Source organism: Gopherus evgoodei, chromosome 1 (assembly GCF_007399415.2).
Source record: "Gopherus evgoodei ecotype Sinaloan lineage chromosome 1, rGopEvg1_v1.p, whole genome shotgun sequence".
Classification (NCBI taxonomy): domain Eukaryota; kingdom Metazoa; phylum Chordata; order Testudines; family Testudinidae; genus Gopherus; species Gopherus evgoodei.
Window position 1 is genome coordinate 210,340,137 of NC_044322.1, and position 15,266 is coordinate 210,355,402.

Below are 15,266 nucleotides of genomic sequence, written 5' to 3' on the forward strand. Positions count from 1 at the left end.
TCACTTTATATTTTTTTTGATTACAGGTATTTGCACTGTAAAAAAATAAAAGAAATAGTATTTTTCAATTCACCAAATGCAACTACTGTGGTGCAATCTCTTTATCATGAAAGTTGAAATTACAAATGTAGAATTATGTACAAAAAACCCTCTGCATTCAAAAATAAAACAGTGTAAAATTTTAGAGCCTGCAAGTCCACTCAGCCCTACTTCTTGTTCAGCCAATCAAGTTTGTTTACATTTGCAGGAGATAATGCTGCCTGCTTCTTGTTTACAGTGTCATCTGAAAGTGAAAACAGGTGTTCTTATGGCACTGCTGTAGCCGGCATGGCAAGATATTTACGGGCCAGATGCGCTAAAGATTCATATGTCTCTTTATGCTTCAACCACCATTTCAGAACATGTGCGTCCATGCTGACAACAGGCTCTGCTCGATAACAGTCCAAAGCAGTATGGACTGATGCATGTTCATTTTCATCATCTGAGTCAGATGTCACCAGCAGAAGGTTGATTTTCTTTTTTGGTGGTTTGGGTTCTGTAGTTTTTGCATCTGAGTGCTGCTCTTTTAAGACTACTGAAAGCTTGCGCCACACCTCATCCTCCTCAGATTTTGGAAGGCACTTCAGATTCTGAAATCTTGGGTCGAGTGCTGTAGCTATCTTTAGAAATCTCACATTGGTGCCTTCTTTACATTTTGTCAAATCTACAGAGAAAGTGTTCTTAAAATGAACAACATGTGCTTGGTTATCATCCGAAACTACTATAACATGAAATATATGGCAGAATTTGGGTAAAACAGAGCAGGGGACACACAATTCTCCCCCAAGTTCAGTCACAAATTTAATTAAAGCAATATTCTTTTAATGAATGTCATCAGCATGGAAGCATGTCCTCTGGAATCATGGCCAAAGCATGAAGGGGCATATGAATGTTCAGCATATCTGGCATGTAAATACCTTGCAATGTTGCTACAAAAGTACCATGCGAACACCTGTTCTCACTTTCAGGTGACATTGTAAATAAGAAGCAGGCAGCATTATCTCCTGTAAATGCAAACAAACTTGTTTGTCTTAGCGATTGGCTGAACAAGAAGTAGGACTGAGTGGACTTGTAGGCTCTACAGTTTTACATCGTTTTGTTTTTGAATGTAGTTATATAACAAAAAAAAATCTACATTTGTAAGTTGCACTTTCACAACAAAAAGATTGCACTACAGTACTTGTATGAGGTGAATTGAGAAATACTATTTCTTTTGTTTATCTTTTTACAATGCAAATATTTGTAATAAAAATAACATACACTTTGTATTCTGTGTTGTAATTGACATCAATATATGAAAATGTAGAAAAGCATCCAAAACGTTTAATAAATTTCAGTTATTCTATTAACAGTGCGATCAAACCTGCGATTAATCGTGATTAATTTTTTTAACCACGATTAATTTTTTTGAGTTAATTGCTTAACTGTGATTAATCAACATATCGATATATATTGGGGGAGGCATCAAAACCCAAGGCCCTGGGCTGCAGCCCCTAAAGCCAGGGCTGGCTCCAGGGTTTTTGCTGCCCCAAGCGCTGGCGGGGGTGGGAGAAAAAAAAAGCCACGATCGCGATCGGCGCCAGCTCCACCGCTCCACACTGCACCGCTTTCTTCTTCAGTAGCAATTTGGCGTCAGGTCCTTCCCTCCGAGAGGGACCGAGGGACCTGCCGCCGAATTGCCGCCGAAGAGCCTGACATGCCGCCCCTTCCCCTTGCTCTTCCCAAGCACCTGCTTCCTCAGCTGGTGCCTGGAGCTGCCCTGCCTAAAGCACCTGCATTAATCTGGCCCTGAGTGGGGCGAGTTATAGTCTGCAGTTTTAGAGGCAGGCTGTGCACTTGTGTTGAGTATGGAGATGCAGCCCTCAGCAACTACAGGTGTGAGATACAATACTCTAGGCTGCATTGCATGCTGGAATCTGGAATCTTCCATAGCAAAACCTCTCTGTTAAAGCTGAAGGGCTGCCACACTGTTGGGCTGTGTGCAGCCTGTTGGCCAGTGTTTCTCAAACTGGGGCCGCCACTTGTGTGGGGAAAGCCCCTGGCGGGCCAGGCTGGTTTGTTTACCTGCCTCATCTGCAGGTCTGGCCGATCGCGGCTCCCACTAGCCGCGGTTCACCGCTGCAGGCCAATGGAAACTGCTGGAAGCAGCGCGGGCCGAGGGACTTACTGGCCACCGCTTCCAGCAGCTCCCATTGGCCTGCAGTGGTGAACTGAGGAAAGTGGGAGTCGCGATCGGCTGGATCTGCGGACAGGACAGGTAAACAAACCAGCCCAGGCCGCCAGGGGCTTTCCCTACACAAGCAGTGGCCCCAGTTTGAGAAACACTGCTGTTGGCCATGCTCTCGGCACCTTTGCTTTAGCACTGTCAGGGTGTAAATCCCAGGTGATGCTCTGCTCTCAGTGCAACCCCACTGCACTCAGGAAGAATTGCACAAGCACAGCTCAGGGCAGATGGTGGCCCCGCATCTGTTGCTTGGCTGCACTGTTTTTCCATTGTGAGCACAGCGCCAGTCTGCCATTACCTGTTGCTCCAGGCCTGCCAGATCCACCCAAGACAATGCTTTTCCTGTATTGTGAAACACTCTAATGATGTTCCCTAGAAACAATGCCTATTTTGTTCAGCAGAGAGAACCTGGGGCCAATTAACTCTGCTATCAACAGCAGGTGTCTCAGATGGCAACAAAAAACCAGCATCAATAATGGATAGGACGGGGAATGAGATGCAATGAAGTGGGGAGAGGGAAGCCAATCAACTTAATGAAATAAGGAGCATGGGTAGTGAAGGGCTATTTATAGATGGCCACTTGTTCAGCCTTGTGCATTTAGATTCTAGCTCAAACTGGCTCCTTAACAGCACTAATAATCATTAAAGAAAAGAAAGGGGGGAGCGGGGCGGTGAAAGCTTGGAAAAATTCACTGCCGGAGGTAAATCTTTAGAGCCAGGGCTGGCTGGAGTCAGCAGTAACTGCATTACAGAAAGATTGAAAGGTTAATAGGAAACCAGCTGACACTGAAAGAGAATAATAAGAGAGGTTAAGGGGCTTAATATTAGATTAATGGCTGCCTGGAGGAGAAAAATCAGAGATTCCAAGAAAATGGAGCTTGCGCAGAGAAAGCTTCTCATAGACAACCACGTGTCTGCTGCTGCCATCACTCCGCAGGGCTGAGGTGGTTCTCCTCCTCTTATTCAGTCTCCCCAGTCCTCTTTCTCTCCTTTTCCTTCTGTCTCCCTCTGGGTTTCTTCCTCTCTCCTGCACACTCTCCATCTTACTTTGCTTTCCTTTCTCTATCTTTCCCCATCTCTCAGTTTCTCACTCTTTCTTAGATAGGAACAAATAACAAAGTAACACTTAGCCCTGCTGTAGCTCTTTCCATCCAGAAATCAGCTTGCCACTCTTCCAGGTGGGTCAGTATCACTCATCTCATATTACAGATGGGGAAAACTGAAGCACAGAGAGCAGGCGTGACCGGCCCAAGGTCAGTCAGTGGCAGGGCCAGGTCTCATCTCCCAGTTCTGTGTCCTAGCCTCTGCCTCCCTCTGTCTGGCTGTGCAGTATTGACATCATGCATCTCCAGAAGCCCTGAGCGTCGGGCTACCTGTAGTTGTTTCCAAAGGACCCTTAGCAGGAATGTGTTTGCCTATGGCCTGGGGCACTGTCCTAGGAGAGGAGAGGGAGAGAAGAAACCAGACAGCATATCCACACCAGGAAGGGGACGTTGGGATACTAAGGGGGGAACCTCAGTGCAGGGGGCCACCACAGAGAAGAGCGAGACCATGGGGCAGCCAGGGAAGCGACCACCAGGACAGGATTCAGATGGGGTATGCTCACATAAAAGGACATGGGCCTGAGATGGGCCTGTCTACATGCTGTCACTTATCCCTAGCAGAGACACAAAGGAGACAAGGTGATTAAATGGGCCTCATGGAGGCAGACAGCAATCTGAGGAGGGATTTTCATAAGGCTTCAAGATTTGCTTTGGTAGCTTCTCTGAGACCCCCTTTGCTGTAGGAACCCTGGCTGACAACCTCAGGGTAGATTTTGGTGTGTCTAGCACAGCCAGTCTTGCAGACAGCCTCTCTTCTAGTTTTGCATTACTGGTGCCATTGGTATTGTTAGCACCCATGTGACTGGTGCTTTTCTTGAAGAAGGTTAACTTGGGCTTTTTCTAACGTTAAAAATGGTTCAGATTGAGTTAAGTTCCCAGTGACAGGTAAGGCTCAACCAGCTCTTGCTAAACCCACTGTTCCTTTCTATATCGAACTTCAGACAGCTCAGGGCCTCTGCTCAGCTATCGCTGCCTAGGGTGACCAGACAGCAAATGTGAAAAATTGGGACAGGGGTAGGGGCTAATAGGAGCCTATATAAGAAAAAGACCCAAAAATCAGGACTGTCCCTATAAAATCGGGACATCTGGTCACCCTATCTCTGCCTGAAAACTCTGGTCCTCTCTCTTACCTAGGGCTCTGGCTGGATTTCACTCTCAGGGTCAAACCTGCAAGAACAGAGCAAAGCCAAGAGAAAGGACTTTGCCGTATGGGTGGATATTCTGGAGCCAGGCTCTGGGTGCGGCTATTGCAGTTTTGCTGCCAGGAGTCACCTGAGAGATGGCGAGCGGCTGTAATGGCTGGGGTAGCAGATGAGCCTTGCTGCTGCCACCGCCCTACATAGGGGTGTGGCCTGGCAGATCTGTACTGTTCAGAGACCCACTGGCCAGACTCCTGGCTTGCCCATGTTCTCTCCCTCAACAAGAAGCAATGGAGCATTTCTGTGGCAATCTCCCCTCAGCTGCTTTGCCCTGCCCCCTCTGCCCATTCTGACACGGCTTTTAAGATGTTACTGGGTCTTAACTGCCCACAGAGGGCACCCCAGGATTTGGTTCAAGTTTTGAGCACCTCAAAGGGAGAGTAGCGTCCTAGGGAAGCACCTCCAGATCCATAGCATTCATCCCAACCCAGGGTTGGATTTTACATTGAGCTCAGTCTACGCTGGGCAGGGCTTTGGGAGCTCAGCCAGGTGCTGCAGGGATGCCCCTGCAACGTAGATAAGACCAATAATGCTGATAGCTCTGTATTTCACTAGTGACTGTCAACCTTGGTTCAAGGTCCCAGTCACTTGGCACAAACCACCAGCTTCTGCTCTGTATTCTCAGAACGAAGTTCAAAGCCCCACAGAGAGTCGCTCCCCCCCCCCCTCGTGTTTCAACTCCCAGGAATTCTTAAAGGACAATGTGAAATTCTTTCCCACTCTGCCACCCCCAGCCATTGTGTTTAAGAATCTCTTGGGTTGCTTGTGCTCCTCCCACACAGCAGAAACCTTGCCCGAGTGCCTAGTACTTGCCTGCCACTAGCAGATTCAAACAAGCGCAAGATGGCTGAATCCAAATAGTTCTTAAGCAGATTCCTGAAGTACAGCCTCACCTGCAGAAAATCCTCCATGCAGATTAGAGAGCAGTGCCATGCAATCAGAAGGTTCTTCCTTGACTGCTGAGTCCAGGCCAGGATTTACGCATTGTAACTACACAAGATTTTTCCCCCTTAAAATTTCCCCCTCAGTGAGGAAATCAAGGTTCTGAGACTACCAGAGCTTTAGCATAAACAGGTTGCAGGTTATTGTTGGCATGTCAGTCACCATGTCATCTAGGCTTCCTGGGTGCAGGCTTAAATGACATGATGCTTCAAATTCTGCTGGCTGGTCAACATGGCTGTGCTACCCACTGTTGCCACTAGTGCTAGAGCTGTACAAGTGGTGGAAAATTTTAAGAAGAAAAGGTTAGAAACAGCCAAGGAGATCTTATGTGGGACACTGCTGGGCAGCACAGGCTGTGTTAGTCTGGGAGCTGAGCTAGAGAGCCAGAGAGAACCAGAGGGTCTGTCTGTGTCCAGTGCCCCACCAAAGAATCTCCTTTATATTTGTTGCATCTGAGTCATGTCTCTTCTCTACCACATGTGACATGACAAGAAGAAATATTGTTGCTCTTCTCTCTCCAATATCTTTCAGGGATTCCTCCCTAGCCTCCATATCTCCATAGGGACAGAAGAAGGCATCTGAAAGGATATAATTTCCTCCATTTGTTATTTTCTATTTTGCATAAAATCATTTTCCAATTGCAAGACCTGACACCAAACAGAAGGTTGTTTTCATTTACATTATTACATAATTGGCACTGCGCCTGAGTTAGACATTTCAGATCCAGAGATGATCTTCCCCAAAGCTGGGGCGGGTTGGGGGGCAGGGATCAGGAAGGCAGCTGGATGGGGGGTGTTGACTCATCCCCATCCCGATTAATTAATAATACTCTTACCCTGGAGACCACCTTTCACTCGAGGATCTGAGTGCCTTGCAAACATCCATTAATCCTCAAATCATCCAAAGGAGGCAGACAAATATTTCTTTCTTGTATATATTTTGCACTTTATCCTGTGCACCCACCACACTGTCTTTTGGGGCAGATACAAAATGTAAAACAATACACACAAGTTCATAACGTATGGTAACATTACAGTGACTCCAGCCCAACGTTAAGCATGTTACGTTCCCTGTAATCACCCCATTTAGGCAAAAACCTGAGAAAAATCCTAACAGCAGCAGCAGCAGGTATTATTGTACTGATGGGTAAGTAAGTAGTGGCACTGAGAGGTTAAGGGACTTTCCCAAGGCCACACAGCAAATAACCAAAGAAAACTGAGATGAGAACCCAGGAGTTCTGGCTCTTGATCTCATGCTACTAGATATTCTCCCTCCCTTCAAGGCAGCCTCTAAAGAAATTGAGCTTGTGCCCTTCTTTGTTTTTCTAGAATGGTCTGAAAGGAGTTTGTTTAAAAAAATAAGTTGTATTTTTCTGTTTGCTTTCTTCCATGAGAAATGCAGGACTTAAGGAGCCCAGAAGACTTCAGTCTATCTAGCCTAGAAAACTCCTAAAATTGTATCAAAATGAGAGACAAGGGTGAAAGCTAAGCAACAGCGAGAAGAGGGAATTGTACTCTGCCAAACTCTTATTTTTGTTTTGTTTTGTAAATGGCATTTAACCCCAATACCTAAGCAACACCAGTGAGAAAGGATGTCTCCATTAAAAGACTCGACACTACCTTCCTTTCACATAGGGTATGAGGGCTCCCAATATTTAAGTCCTCCTGAGAACGCCAACAGATCTCCCAGCAAAACATGGGAATGTCAGATATCTCTGATATTTCTAAGATAAAAATAAAGGGGACAGTTTTCAAGGTCCATTTCTTTGCTTATCATCACTCTGGCAATTGGGGCTCTGGCAGCGCATTCGGTTTGCTCCGTTGGCCAAAGCAATGCATTAGTTGCCTTTTGTGATCCAGACAGTCAGTAATAATTCATCTGAACTATAAAGCCTGAAGCAGGTCTTTTCTTCGTGTAATGGGGGATTTGGCAGAGGACATCTCCATTGTCTGCAATTAGTTTCTTTTGCACATGGCCGTTTTCCAGCCTGGCTCAATGTGTGCAGTTACCTTACTGAAAGTAGAGCCTACAATGAAAGAGGTGGCAATGGCAAACAGTGAGTGGTTAGCAGTTAGAACAGGAGAGTAGGACTTGTGGATGCTATCTCTGGCTGTACCTCAGATTCAGTGTGGGGTGTTGGCCACATCATGCACCCTTGATAGGCCTCAGTTTTCCCACCTGTAAAATGGGGATGATACTGACTAAACTACCAAACAGTAGAAAATTATTATTATTATTTACTTTATTATGGCAGTGCCTAGAGCCTAGCTGAGAATGAGGCCCTATTTAGTGAGGCACGGCCCGCAGATATAGCAAGAACCCGTCCCTGCCCTAAAGAGCTACAATATATATAAGACAGACAGAGGCAGGGTGAAAGAAAGGGGTAGAACCTACAAGCCGAGTGAGCAGAGGGATGATTTGCAAAGGCCTTGGTAGGACCACAGCTTTATTTGTGTTGGTTATTGCAAGGCTTTGGGCGGGGGCTAGCGAGGAGGGGATTAGCTAAACAAAAAGACAAAGCATGTGTCTACACGAGAGCTAGAGATGCGATTTCCAGATCCCCACACTAACTCTAATCAAACTCAAAAGGTGCTAAAAGCAGTGTGTTGCCATGGCAGCATGAGTGGCTAGCTACCCTGAGTAGGTGCTGAGGCCTGTGGATGGGACTGTACTCGAGGTGGCTAGCCTGTGCCGCCGTCCATGCTGCTGCCGCTACTTCTATTTTTAGCACTCCAGCTTGATCAGCACTAGAGCAAGTTTGTCTCCTGGAGCTGGAAATGACATCCTAAGCTCAAGTGTAGACACAGCCAAGGGAAGGCAGAGGGGACGTCGAAGGGAGGGAGGGAACAAGGGCCAGGGAGGAGGGTATGAGAGGCAGGTATGGACTGGGGGGAAAGAGACTGTGAGGAGGTAGGAGCAAACAGCCAATCAGCACAGGGCAGCGAATGTCTATTGAAAACTTTAGACTGTGTCCCACAGTCCCTCCCGAAACTGCCACAGTTCTGCCCATGTCAGTCTCTGGTTGGCTCCTGCCTGCAGTTCCTTTCCTCAAAGCTATGTGGTGGGGGTGGGGGTGGGGAGGATGCCACTTGGGCCCTGCTGCTTTCAGGGGAGGTTTCCTCTGCACAGTGCTGGAACCAGGAACAACGGAGGGGGAGGAATAACTCTGACTGGGTTTTTGACAGGGCAGCAGTGCCTCCTTTAACTGCTTCTGCAGCTGGGAGGTTTAATTCAGGCCGGTCTACACACAGTTTTTGTGCCCCTTTGAGTAGACAGGTTGTGAAGCTGATATAGTTAAAGTGGTACAACCCCCTAGTGTGGATGCTGTTACACTGGTATAAAGGTGCTTACACCGATGTTTCTTAGCCCTGTAAATATACAATATAAAGTGGAACACCACCTGTGTGTAGACATGTAAAGCACAGTGGGATCTTAGGATTGAAAGCGCTATAGAAGCACAAACATTATTCTTTACATGAAAGGGCCTTCTCCAGCAAATGTATTGCCACAGTTCTCTGACCGATCCGGTACTGGGACCTTTTAGCAGGAAACCTTTAAAAACTGGTCTGTAAAATTAAATCCATCCCCATCCCAGCTCTCCTAAAATCACAGGTGTTATTTTTATTTCCTGAAACACAAAAGTGCAGGAATCTTCAATGACATTTGTGTTTAATCCCCCCACAAACGCCTGCCTTCAGAGCAGCACCCGATAGACACACATCCCAGAGCTGCCCAGGTACGCTCTCATTCTGAGCTAAGAAGGAGCTTAGCACAAGAGAAAATCAAAGTTTGCGTGGCCAAGTAATTATATGAAAAACAGCACCACTCCGTCCTGAGAAACTACAGCAGACAGCCTCTCACATTAGAGAGCTGTCTTTTGCCAGCTATGATATGGCTGCAAAATAATCACTGATACCAGTGAGACCCCTTGTGGTCAGTTGTATTATAAGCATCACACAACACAGTCACACAGAAGTGCACGAACTCATGGTTGAATTTATGAACAAATTCCATTTAATTTGGCATAAAATTTGCAAGAGCTGCAAAGGCCGGTTTCTAGCTGACACCAGTTCAGTCCTTGCCAGAGATCAGCTCATTATAGTTCCTACCTGCTCAAAGAAAGGAGGACCTGGGCTCAGAACAACTCAGCATGGTTTCTATTTACTCAGCCAGGGGTTACTCCCAGCTCAAATCTCTGCTGTGGTAACTTACTGGTGACCTCTGTTCCAGGGGTCTGGCTAGCAGACGCTGCGTTGCCCAACCAGATGTAGTACTTAAGTATTGTTCCTATTTTAGTGATGGGAAAAGTGAGAAAGAGAAGTTAAGCCCCTCACCCAAGGCTACAGAGGGCTAGATTCAGAACTGGATAGTCCTGTAATTAAGACACTAAGTTGGACTCAGAAGACCTGTGTTCAATTCCCAACTAACACAAGTGCCCTGTGTAACCTTGGGGACAACTCAGTTAAACTTTCTGGGGCTGATTTACACATCTATAAAATGGGGTTGATAATACTGCCTTTGTCCATTTATACTATGAACTCTTAAGGGCAGGGACAGTCTCTTACTACGTGGACATACCCCTCTAATTCTCCCCTACATGTGCAGAATCAATTTTGCTATATGCACCAATATGGAGGTGAGCTGTGACACATCACCTTCGTACTGGTGCACATAACAAAATTCACGGGGTCGGGGTGGGGCCAAGGTAGAGTGAACAGACAGCAAATGTGAAAAATTGGGATGGGGTGGGGGGTAATAGGAGCCTATATAAGCAAAAGACCCTAAAATCGGGACATCTGGTCACCCTAGGCCGAGGGGTTCGGAGTGTGGGAAGGGGCTCAGGCCTGGGGCAGAGGGTTGGAGTGCAGGGAGAGAGGACTCCCCCCAGCTCTCTCTTCTCACAGCAGCACCTGGGCTTGGGGGGAGGGGTGCCTTTCCTCGCCACGGCAGCTCCGGGGCTGGGACTGCGGAATAGGCACCCCTCCCACAGCAGGTCTGCCGGTCCCGCGCCGTTGGTGTACCCACCGCCAAATTGCCGCCGAAATCACGGGACTGGCGGACCTCCCACAGGCATGCTGCCGAAAGCCGCCTGACTGTCGCCCTCATGGCAACCAGCAGGCCGCCCCCAGTGGCTTGCCACCGCAGGCACGTGCTTGCTGCACTGGTGCCTAGAGCCACCCCTGATGGCACTAAATAGTCTGCTGCGTGACTGCGTGGCCACACAGCTGCACAGCTTACAGGGAACTTAGCATACAATGCCCTGTGATAGGGCCCTGATCTCATCTAGGACCTCTGGGTGCTACCATGAAACAAAGAAGAACTAACTTCTGGGAGTTCCTAGCATCCGACACTGTGCTCAGAGCCCGAGAACTCACTTCCCTCTGGCTGAGAAACTTAGACGAATAGTGTTAAAAGTTATAGTCTGCATGACTGGTTTATGCACAGGTCAGTTAGAGTAAAGAAATTATGGTACCTACTTACAACAGTCTGTGCCTGCAATGAGGATCTTTAAGCATTAGTGTACATGTGGGATTTTATTTTGGTATAAGAACCCCACAGAGTTTAAGATTTGCTACTAACAACCCACCCGTCTTTATATTTTCAAACTCCTGGCACACACACATATGGTGCAAGCAGTTCTCACAATTTTAGTGCCAGGGTCATGGTGTTTTTCTTAAAGCCCCAGCTCCTGGAGTCCTCCACAAGGATCTCAGCCTTCCTCTAAAAAGAATAAACATGTTTCTAGCTCCAGTACCCTAAAGGCTCAAATACCAGAATGTAAATAAGCCCCATCCCCAACATTTAAAAGAAAATCTAGTGATTTTTAAGCCAGTCACATGATTTTTGAAGGCGTTGGTAACACAACTTCCTGTACAAGATTCTAAGTAGTGTAGTCCAACAGGCTTTCAGTTTGAGTGCTGTAATTGCACCTGTCACCAGGGGGCACTAGATACATTATGCATGCATATTACTACAGCACACACACTGCCACCCAACAGGCTATGAAAGCGACGTTGCCAACTAGCCAGCCCTGCAGCTGGTGTCAACTGGGGTAATTCCACTGATTGTGCTGGAACACTGATGATTTATAGCAGCGGAGGTGCAGGACCGGCGTTTCAATACTGTTCTGAGTTCTTTTTTAATGCTTACAAACCCAAACACAACTGCAGCTGCTATTGCAGGGCAGGAGTTATGAACATCAGAAAGTGAAACTGAGCCATTGCACTGTCCAAACAGAGTAAGAACACACCCTAAAAAACAGCACAAGTGGTGAAACACAGACTGCATTTTACAATGCTTTAAATTGTAATTATTTTGGACGTCACTAACAACAAAGACAAGAAGACTTCTGTGTTCAAGTTATGTTGGTTCTCTGTGCCTCTGTTTCCCCATTTGTAAAGTGGAAATACTAATATTTAACTGGATTAACCGGTGAATGTTTTTAAAGTGTGTTGATAATAGAAGGCACTATATAAAATATGAAGTAATTAATAATACATTCCTATTTTGTGTTAAGTTATTTTTGTGGTGCCTCTTTGCTAGCCATTTACAAAACCTCTTTGATCATTTTGTTTTGCTCTGGACCCCTCCCTGCAAGGGAAGCAGCACAGGGCAGCCAGTCCAGTGAAGATAAGAAGTCATGATGAGAGACGAATTCTGTTCTTGGCTCGCTCATTGCATGACCTTGGGCAAGTCACATCACCTCTGTGCGTTGGTTTCCCCATTTCCACTAATGCATGTCATGTGGTTCTATGCTATAAAACAACAAGTGTACATGACACTAAGGAAACTGGCAAAAATCAATGGAGGAAACTCTAAATACTGTCCCCAATGCAATATACAGGTAGACAAATCTTTCCACTCATATGCAATGCAAACATAACCACAAATATGATGAAGAATTTCAAAAATGACTAGTGATTTTGGGCACTCTGCTTGAAACACCTTAAAGAGACTTGATTTTCAGAGGGTTGGTGCTCAGCAGTTTCTGGAACTCCCGCCCTTTTAAAGAGTCTCAAGCTGAGCACCCAAATCTCAAGGCACCCAGAATCACTAGTCACTTTTGAAAATCTTGCCCAAGATTTTTGCCACATTAACAAAAAATGACAGGTATTGAAATACCAGCCACACCAGAGCTACGTATACTAACCATGATGGCTGGGAACGTTTGGATGTTGGAGCCTTTGAATCTCTCCCTCTGTTAACAACCAAATGAAGAGTTGTTATGCACCTAATGAGAAAAAATGGAACAGGTGACATACAAGAAAAGAACAAGTATGGGAAGATACCCTCAAATATGGCCTAAGTTCACAAACTATCTTATGAGAGAGAACAAAAAAATCATTATGATGACTCTGATATAGAGAACAATGGAGCCTGGCTCGGGATTAAAAACTGCACTTTGATCTAAACCTGAGAACATCAGGATAATTTAAATATGGACAACTGGAGAAACACGTGTGGTCTACTTCATGACATCATAAAAGAGGACAAAAATGGCTGAACATCAGTGTATAGTACCATAGCACTGAAAGGTCCCAGCATGCTGGGTGATGTACCGACACAGAAAGAGACGGTCACTGTCCCCCAAGAGTTTACAGTCTAAACAGACAAGACAGACACAGAGAGGAGAGAGATAGAAGCCTGTGAGGGACAGAACTAGGAACAGAATTAATCTCTCCTGATTCCCACTCCAGTGCCCTATCATTGGACTACGCTGCCTCATTTTACATTATAGGCAGTGCGGGTAGCAATGCCTGTAGTAAAAGGGGTCTGACACTTTTCATTATAAGTAAGGCTATGATTCTGTCACAGAGTCCATGACTTTCTGGGACCTCTGTGACTTCTTCTGGGGCAGGGCTGGAGCAGTTGTCAGCCCCAGGAACAGCTGACTGGCGGCCAGCCAGGGTGCCGCAAGTCTGCTGTTTCTGTGATCCAGGGGCTGTCTTCCGGTCTGCTGTCCTGTGCCCTGGGCTGGCTGCCAGCCAGTTGTTCCCATGGGCAGCCAGAACAGCTGACCGGCAGCCAGCCCTGGGGCTGCCAGAACAGCGGTCTCTGCCCTGCCAGAGAAGCCACTGGGGTTGGGTCAGCCCCCCTGGGGCTGCAGCAGCAGTCATCAGCCCCTGCCACAGAAGCAGCGGTGGGGCTGGAGCATCTGCAAGCCCCAGCAGCAGTGTTTACCCCCTCTCCCGGGTATTGTAGTAAAAGTCAGGGAGAGGTCCCAGGCTTCAGTGAATTTTTGTTTATTGATTTTTATTAAAAAAAACCAGTGACAGAGTCATAGTCTTAATTAAAAGACCCTGTTGTTAGTTGCGTATAATTGTAACCACTTTTAACATCAAGCTGAAATTTTCCGTGCTGGGTGTCTGCCTCTGGCTAGTTAGGGGCAGGAGCCAGACAGTGGGAAGGATAAGGGAATAGAGACAGACTTGAGGGGCTTAAGGGGGACAGGGACAGAAGGGTCTACAACAGGGGTAGGCAACCTATGGCATGCGGGCCGAAAGCAGCACGCAAGCTGATTTTCAATAGCATTCTCACTGCCCAGGTACTGGCCACCAGTCTGGGGGGCTGTGCATTGTAGTTTAATTTTAAATGAAGTTTCTAAAACATTTTAAAAACTTTATTTACTTTACATATAACAATAGTTTAGTTATGTATTACAGACTTATAGAAAAAGACCTTCTAAAAACGTTAAAATGTATTACTGGCACATGAAACCTTAAATTAGCGTAACTAAATGAAGACTCCGCACAGCACTTCTGAAAGGTTGCCGACCCCTGGTCTACAACCTCTTGAACACACTGCCCTACAGAACCTGGAACAGAACCCAGTAGTCCTGAGTCTCTGCAACCCACTGCTGTCAGCAAATAGTTGTGAAACTCACCGGCAATGTGTGTAGCTCATCCTCTAGTGCCTGATCTGTACATTCAGCCTACTGCTGCTACCAGATACGCTGACAGCTCAAGTGGGCAAGGTTTATGTTGTGGCTCTAAAGGTCTCAACCCCCTCAATAACCCAAACTGGGGGTCAATATGTTTCCATATGATGGAATTTCTGTTGTTTTGAAAAACTTCAGACATTACCTCCTGAAGACACCTACAAGAGCACTAAGATTGCACTGTCAAAGAATCCAAAGTTAGGAAATGCCAGCACTGAGATTGCCTGTGAAACTTTAATTCAGCCTCCATGTTAGCATTAACTGCATGGTCACAAGCTATTTTTTCCCAAAGGAAACTCTGGCTCATTCAGTGCGTGGGATGGACAGCGATAGTGGGTAGTGGCTGTTGTCTGCAGAACTTGCTGTATTAATTGAGATGGAATATAGGGCCCAAAAGATGTTAAAATAACCCAGTCACTGTCCAACATTAAACCATGTTAAACTAAGTTTGGGATTTTATAAACAGAGACCTCAGCCTGCTTCATACCACAGCAAACACGTCATTAACAATTCTTCTAGCCTTTTATTCAAGATAAAAAGAAGGAAAAAAGCAACAAAGCATTTGTTAAAACAAAAGCCTTATTTAAAATTACATTTCAATGTCCTTTGCTCCCTTTCCCTTCAGCTGGAAAAGGATTTTAGAAGGAAAACCCCCCCCAAGTCTCTTAGATGGTATCAAAAATGGTAATAACTGTCCTTCTGGGGAAAAGAGAAGTTGTTAGCTGAGATGGGCTGGTATTGTTATTAACGTCTGAGCCTGCTTCATCTCAGCTGAGGTTTGAGATTCAGCTGAAGATGGGAGAGCTGGTGATGCCTCCTCT